Consider the following 8,590-nt stretch of genomic DNA (forward strand, 5'->3'; position numbering starts at 1 on the left):
TTCATTAAAGAAATTCTGAGTTTAAAAAAGAAAGTGATGTTGGAGAAATCATAATACCAGATTTCAAATTATATTACAAAACTACAGTAACAAAAATAGCACAGTACACTCATCTAAGTGTTGGGTTTTTTAAAAAGAGGTAGCCGAGTAAGAACAGCACCACACACGTGGTATTCAGGTAAGGGATAGGTTTATTCAGTAGACCTGCTGGGACCAGGCCAGGTTGGCACTCCACACGGTGGGGAAAGGCCTGGGAAAGACCTGGGGAAAAGCTGGGAAAGACCTGGGAAAGAGAGCTGGGAAAGATCGCATCTGGGCCTGGGCTAGGCCTTATCTAGGGAATGGGCAGAGAAAGGTATGGCCACATCAAATTCAGATGTGACCTTAGCGGATGCAGATGTGACCTCTTCGAGGTGTGCCAGTTGCCTAGGTAACACAGGTAATGGGTGGAGACTTTGCTGCGAGAAGGGTGGAGTCTGCTCGCCATCCAGGAGCAGACCTTACACTAAGCATTGGTAAAGGAGCCAAAAACTTACACTAGAGAAAAGTAGTCTCTTCAACAAGTAGTGCTGCAAAAACTAGATATCTATATGCAAAAGATCTTAATATAAGAACTGAAACTTTCAAAGTGCCATAGTAAAATACTGGAAGATGTATGCATAAGTATTTTTTTTCTGTGGATTTTTTGTTGTTGTTTGGATGGTTTGTTTTGTTGTTGTTGCTTTTTTTTTGTGGGTGGTGAGACTTGAACTCTGGGCCTGGGTGCTATCCCTCAACTCTTCAGCTCAAGTTGAGCCCCAGCACCACTTCCAGCTTTTTCTGTTTATGTGGTGCTGAGGAATCCAACCCAGGGCCTCATGCATGAGGGGCAAGCACTGTACCACTGAGCCACCTTCCAAGCTCCAGTATATATTTTCTTAACTGAAACTTTCAAGCTACCATAGCAAAATATAGGCGCAGATATTTATTTTCTGTCTAGAAAATATGACACAGAATTGACAACTAGAACTTCATCAAATTAAAAAGTTTCTGCACACCAATTAAAAGAATTATCAGAACCAAGAGATAACCCCCAAAATGGGAGATCATCTTTACTTGATGTTGTTAGGTCTGCTAGGGAGAACAGTCTCCCAGCAGTCATCACCTGACTGTGGGTCGGCAAAGGATCCCAGGCTTTGGGGTCACTGGGATCATTACTTGAACCGCCCTGGCCATGCCTCCCTCTGACCAAGAGAGCTTCCCCAGGCTCTCAAGCTCACTTCGGCATCCGCTATGGTCCTGCCTCCCACCTTTCCCTACATAATCTGGCTCAACAGGAGTCCCCCTCTCTTCCTTTTCTCTTTTTCTCTTCTTCCTTCCCCACTGTCTCTGCATGCCTCCATCTCTTGCAGGCCCCAGTTTGCTCTCCTGCCAATAAACTCTTTTTCTGGCTGAACCATGTGGTGGTTTCCTTTCCAGCGAACCTTACAGATATTACATGGGTAAGGCATAAAAGTAGTCTAGAACATACAAAGATCTCAAAAAATTAAATACTACAACATCAAATAATTAATAAATGGACTAGCAAACAACTTGAACAGTTCTTTAAAAATAAGCATGATTAATAGATAAAAAATGTTGAACATCCTTAGTCATAAAGGAAATGCAAATCAAAACTACTAAGACTTCTGGGCTGGGAAGATGGCTTAATGGTAGAGTGCTTGCCTAGCATGCATGAAGCCTTGGATTCGATTCCTCAGGAGGACATGGCTGGAAAGTAGTTCTATGGCTCAAGTAATAGAGTGCTAGCCTTGAGCAAAAAGCAGCTCTGGGACAGTGCTCAGGTACTGAGTTCAAGCCCCAGAACTGGCAAAAAACAAAAAAAACTACTAAGAATTTTTTTTCACCCCAGGCAAAATGGTAATCAAGAAAACAAGCAACAAATGCTGGTGAGAATAAAGAAAAAACGTAATCCTCATACACTGTTTTGTAGGAATGTAAACAAGTACAACCAATATGAAAATGGTGTGGAGGCTCCTTAAAAAACTAATATTATATCTACTTTCTGACTTCACCATTATCATTTTGGGGCATATGGCTGGAAGAGTACAAATCAACATACAAGAGAGATACCAGCATACATGTATTTATTACAGCTTCGTTCACAAATAAACTGTAGAATCAGCTGCAACTATCCAACAACTGATAAATAAAGAAAATAAAGTACATATATACCATGAAACAGTTCAACCATAAAAACCTATCATTTGCAGGAAAATAGATGAAATTTGAGAGAAATAAGTCAAGCTCAAAAAGTCAAATATTGAAGGTTTTCACTCATTTGTTGGATCTATACCTAAAAGATAAAGAGATATACACACATATATACACAGCCATACAGATAAATATACACAAAAAATAACTAACTGCGGGACTGTTTGGAAGAATGAGAGGAAACAGGAAGAATGAGGGAGAATAATGAAGGATGAATAATACTAAAATAAAGTGTGCTTATGTATGAAGAAAGCATAAACAAAGTCTCTAGATGGTGTTAAAAGTAGGGAGCTAGGGGGGACAAGGAAAGAGTAATAGATGAGGTTAATCAGACTATAAAATAATATCTGCATGTGTGAAACTTTTTTACATGGAAACTTTTTTTTCACTAGAAAATGACAGGAAAGTAAAACAAGCTCTGTTGGTGGTAGGTTCCAGCAGGAAGGGGAGGGTCAATGTGAATGAGGGTAACTATATTCAAAGATTTTTATAAGCATGAATGAAAATAGAACAATGAAACCTATTGAAGTTATTTTAAGGAGGGGGCATTTGACAGAGGGATGGAGAGAATGAGTTTGACCAAGATATATTGTATGCATACATAGAAATGTCACAATGAGACCCCTTTATACAAAAATATGTGCTAATATAAATGTTAATTGAAAAGAACTTAAAATTTTGAGTAACATCATGTGGCAAACATTTACTAAGTATCTACAAATATTAGTCACTGTGGAAAGGCAACACAAGCTTTTCATTTCACTTTCATAGTGATAACTATTTTCCATTCAAATATGCAAGACAGCTTATTCATTTATTCAACAAGACCAAATATCTCTGGTAAAAAAAAAAAAAAACAAAAAACAAAAAACTGAGGGAGGCAGGGACCCAGTGGCTCATGCCTGTGAACCTTGCTACGAGGGAGGCTAAAATGGGAAAGGTCAAAATTTGTGACTAACTTGGACAGAAAAGTTCACAAGACCCTCCTGAACCAATAGCTGTGTGCCATGGAGCATGCCTGTCATCCTTGCTATATGAGGGCTAAGCCTGGGAAGACTGTGGCTTGAGGCTAGCCCAGGTGAAAAAGCTTGTAAGAGTCCATCGCAACGGAAGAAGCTGAGTAGTGGTGCTGTCTGTCGTCACAGCTACAACAGAAACCCTAAAATAGGTGGATCAAGTTACAAGCACACATCTAGGCAGGAAATGAGACCCTATCTCAAAAAATAACCATTACCCTAGGCTGGGAAGGTGGCTCAATGGTAGAATGCTTGCTTTGCATGCATGAGGCCCTGGGTTCGATTTCCCAACACCACCTAAGCAGAAAAAGCCAGAAGTGGCATTGTGGCTCAAGTGATAGAGCGCTAGCCTTGAGCTGAAGAACTGAGGGACAGCACCCAGGCCCAGAGTTCAGGCCCCACGACCAACAAAAACAAAACAAAACAAAAAATAACCTTTACCCAAAAAAAAGGCTACAGGCAGGCCTCAGAAGCTGAGCATCTGCCTAGCAAATATAAGGTCCTCAGTAGTACTATCAAGAGAAGGGGAGAAAAGAGGAGCAGAAGGGAGGAGGGAAAGGGAGGGGAGAAGGTAAGTGGGAGAGTGAAGAAGGGCAGGGAAAGGAGGGAGAGAGGAGAGAAAGGAAGGAAAAAGGAAGGAGAGAGGACAAAGAAGGGAGGGGGAAGGAAAAGAAGGGGAGGGAAGGGAAGTGGGAGAACAGAGAAAGGAATGAAAGGAAGAGGAAGGGAAAGGAAGGGGAAGCTGAGGGTGAAGGAGTCAACAAAACAAATTCCTTTACTCTGATCTTATATCCTAGTGGAAAACATGGAAAATAAGCCACAAAACAAATACATGTAGTGTCAGTAGAGCTAAAAAAAATAATAAAGTGTGATATAATAAATTGCAGAACCTTATTTTCTAGAAAAGGTTGTCTAATAAAACCTCTCTGTCAATGTAGTGTTTGAGAAGTAAATGAAGCATGGAGATGAGCTTTGTATCCATATGAAGAAAGAATGCTCCCAGGAGAGACAAAGAATGGCCAGGAGCTAATAAATAACAGACCTTACACAGGATACTAGAAACACATGAGTGAACTAGAAAAAAGTACAAAGCCTCCAGAATTTTACATTATCATTAATAATTGAACCAAAGTATAATGTGTTAAAGGTAAGTTCAATGAAGAAAAGAGGAAAAGATAGGGAAACAGAGGGTTGATGGGAGCAGGTAAATAACAAACACATAAACTATAAAGCAAGCTGTTAAAGCCATAAAGTTCAACTCCTAGGTTCATTGTTTTAATTGATATACTGTTCTTTTTCCTTATACTGTTTCTCTTTCCTCTAGTCTTCACCGGGAACCACAGTATGGCAAGGACCATAGTCAATTCTCTGTTATATGCCTAATAGCAGTACAATGATACACAAGAGCCAGAAAGTAAGGCAGACGCTGGAGGTGTAGCTCAGCTATCCAGTGCCTGCCTGGCAAGTACAAGTCCCTCACAGCCCCAGCAAAAAAAGAAAACATGATTACAATAACTCACATTTCTGCTCTAAATAAAAAATGAGAAAATTCCATCATAATTGGAGACTATGACCCTAAAATAAAGAAATAGTTCTTCTTTTGGGGGGAAGTTCATTCAGAAAATAAAATCACACTAATAAAATATACCATTCAAAGAAAAGTGGTATCGGAGTGAGAGAGAACTACTTCAATGAATCTAGAACTAATCCCATCAACAGAGAGCTTGGCAAGCAAACAGAAGTATAAAAGACTGCAAAAAATAGAGGAGAAAAAAAAACAAATTAATCATTACATAGATTATTAAATGAACTAGTGACAAGTTACTTGTACATATGAGGAAGGACTTATTGGTGCTATCTGCTTTCTTCATTATTATTTTTTAGGACTTAAATATTTCATTGCAAAGCTGTATCCTATCACTTAGCAAATTAATTCATAATTGTCAACACTTTTAAGTCATAAAGCAAAGAAAGAAATGCCAGAGGCATATGGGAAAAATCTTTACAACACACGAAGAATCTGTTTAATCTGAATGAAAATACCTTATTCATAACTTTTTTCCTAATTAGAATGTAATACATTTTTATTTTTGAAAATCTGGAAAATTCAGAACTATATAAAGGAGAAAAGAAATATTAGCTTTAATCCTTATCAATAAAAAAAACCACTGTTAATATAACAGTATTCCTTCCCACAATGTAAATTAGGATTCATGGCTTAATCATCAAGAAAATGTAAATGGACAGCATGTTCTGATACCTGACATACCAACAGAATGGCTGAAACTAAATAGTTAAATATCAAGCCCAAACAAGAACACTGAACAACCACTAGTCAAATGCTTTTGGTAAGGATTTTCAACAATTATCAGTATTACCAAAGCTAAACATATGACCTAGTATAAAAATTAAACCCCTCAGTTGAAGAGAATGTTTGATATATTAACCAAATGGCTTATTTATATTAGCCCCAAACTGGAAAGTACCAAAAATATCCATTAGTAGTAATACAAACATTTGAAACCATCATTCACATCATAGAATGCTACATGGCAAACAAAATGAAATACAACCACACGATGAAATGAAATGAAGCTCATGTACAAAAGACACCATATACAAGAAGTTAATATGATTCTATTTGTACATAGTTCAAAAACAAACACACATTCTAATTTATGGTTTAGAAGTTGGGGTAGTCACCCTTGGGGAAGATGGTAGCTGAAGAATCTCAGGTCAGATGTTCTATGATAATGGTCACTTGTAGTTTTTTAATGTGGATTCTGATTTGAAATTTTTCACTTTGTGAAATTAATTAAGCTGTACACTTATGACTATATGTACCTTTCCATGTACATATAGTTTTAAATTCCTTTTTTAATTTAAATTTAAATTTTATTGTCAAGGTAATATACATAAGGGTTGCAGTTACAAAAGTAAGGAGTGAGTACACTTCTTGTCAAACTTGTTGCCCCTCCCTCATTTTTCTCCTACCTTCTCTCTTCCTCATCCCCCTAAGTTGTACAGATCATTTCCAACATATTGTCTTCTGAGTATTGCTGTTTTATTGGTCCTCCCTTGTTCTTTGTCTCATTGGGGTTTTTTTGTTTGTTTGTTTCCCCCTCCCTTCCCTAATTCAGATAAAAGTATATACCATACCCAGGGTACCAAAATCAAATACAGTGACAACAGGGAATAGACCATATGGGGGGGAAAACACAAAAGAAAAAAGAAATCATGCAGTGCATTAAAAACAGTGACAACAAAGAAAAAACTCTTATGTCCATGTCTTAGAGTTCATTTCACTTAACATTAGCTTATGTGGTCATATGTACATAGCTATTGAGCGATTCTGCTCATCTGCTAAGATAACTAATAAAATTCTTTAAAAAAATAAAAATTCCATCTAAAACTTTATCAGAAAGCTAAACATGGAGCTGAAGTGGTAGAGCACTTGCTGAGCACAGGCACTAAGTCCAATGCCTAGCACTGAAGAAAAAACAAAAGTCTACCAGGTACAGAAGATATGACCATGTCTTCATAAGGACAATTTTACACAAAATTTTTTTAAAATGAGTAAAGGCTACCAAAGTTATTATATGACCTAGAAAGGTATCACACTAGAAAGAAAAATCAGAGAGCATTTCTAAACAAAATGTTAAAATAGAAATCTACCAACAATTTTTTTAAATAGTCACGTAGAGTTTATATGGGAATTTAGGAGTGGTTAAAAAAGAAGTGTTTAATACTAGAAAAACCATTACTATAATTTATTACCTTAACAGAAAAGAGAAAAACATGTGACTTATCTCAATAATTCCATGTAGATTTATTATTTAAGAAAAGAACTTCCACCAGTCCAGTAACAAAACTTTCTGACATGAAAAGTAATTTATTAGGAGACTTTACATCAGAACAAGAGAAAAAGGCCCCACTATCACCATTTGTATTCAAAGAAAAGAAGCATGAAGTTTGGGGGACAAAAAGTTGCCACTGCATTTAATGTGATTGTCTTCCTGAAAATTACAAGAATGTTTTCAAAACCATTTTAATAAGCAAGGAATGTAAGCTTTTGTACTCAAAATCCTATCTACAAAAAAATCAATTCTCTATTGCAACCAACAATTTGATTTATCTTTTAAAAACTACTAAAAAAAACTATGTTTTGTTTTTTTTTTTTTGCCAGTCCTGGGGCTTGAACTCAGGGCCTGGTCACTGTCCCTGAACTTCTTTTGCTTAATGCTAGCACTCTACCACTTGAGCCATAGCTCCACTTCTGACTTTTTCTGTTTATGTGGTACTAAAGAAGCAAACCTAGGGCTTCCTGCATGGTAGGCAGGCACTCTACCACTGAGCCACATTCCCAGCCCAAAAACTACATTTTTTAAGAGCTACTAAAAACCATGACTAAATTTAACAAGAAAATAATGTGCAAAATCTTTGATGATAGTGCTCTGTAATGAATAAATAAAAAATGCCTAAATACAGAAATGAAACATTTTCATGAATGAAAGACTGAATGTAATAAATAGTATGAAATCTCTTCAATTTATGATTTCAAAGAAACTAACACATGGTTAAAGAGGGCTTTTTTTTTTCTTTTGGAAACACTAGTCAGAAAAGCTGAGGGACAGATTTCCAAAGAATTCTCGGTCTTTGATAGAAAACATTAAAAACTAAAAGCCCCATTTCAAGGGCGATATCTGATTTTTGGTTTTTCTCATGTCTAGTCTCATCATCTTCATGGATAACAATCCTGCTCTGTGAGGATTTTTCTAGAACATTCCAGTGCTTCAGAAAACATCCAATATTGGACCTGAAGATCAAATAAGTTACCCGTTCACAGGACAAATATAACAAACTTTGATGAGGGAGAGATCTGACTGTTAATAGTGGAACACTTAATCATTTAAAACACAGTGCTCGCTTCGGCAGCACATGTACTAATATTGGAATGATACAGAGAAGATTAGCATGGCCCCTGCGCAAGGATGACACGCAAATTCGTGAAGCGTTCCATATTTTTCATGATCTTGTATTTAAAGAATCCCACAGACTCCACTCCCAAATTACTCAGCTGATTCAAAACTTTGGCAAAGTAGCAGGGTATAAAATTAATCCTCAAAAATCAATGGCTTTTCTGTATGCCAATAATGAGAAAAGTGTGGCTGAAATTAGGAAAGCAACTCCATTTGTAATAGCCCCACAAAAAATAAAATACCTTGGAATTAACTTAAGCAAAGAAGTGAAGCACCTCTATGATGAAAACTTTAAAAACCTGAAAAAGGAAATCAACACAGAACTTTAAAAATGGCAAAACC

At 36.9% G+C, this 8,590-nt stretch overlaps 1 non-coding gene across 1 annotated transcript; it reads left to right on the forward strand.

Annotated features, from left to right (window-relative positions):
* Positions 1-8,188: 8,188 nt before the first annotated feature.
* LOC138809409 (U6 spliceosomal RNA) lies at positions 8,189-8,295 on the forward strand. Its single transcript, XR_011366831.1, has one exon. It is a non-coding gene; the product is annotated as a U6 spliceosomal RNA (small nuclear RNA).
* Positions 8,296-8,590: the final 295 nt, after the last annotated feature.

This window comes from Dipodomys merriami, unplaced genomic scaffold (genome assembly GCF_024711535.1).
Source record: "Dipodomys merriami isolate MVZ:Mamm:240054 unplaced genomic scaffold, mDipMer1.0.p SCAF_497, whole genome shotgun sequence".
In the NCBI taxonomy this organism is placed as follows: Eukaryota; Metazoa; Chordata; class Mammalia; order Rodentia; family Heteromyidae; genus Dipodomys; species Dipodomys merriami.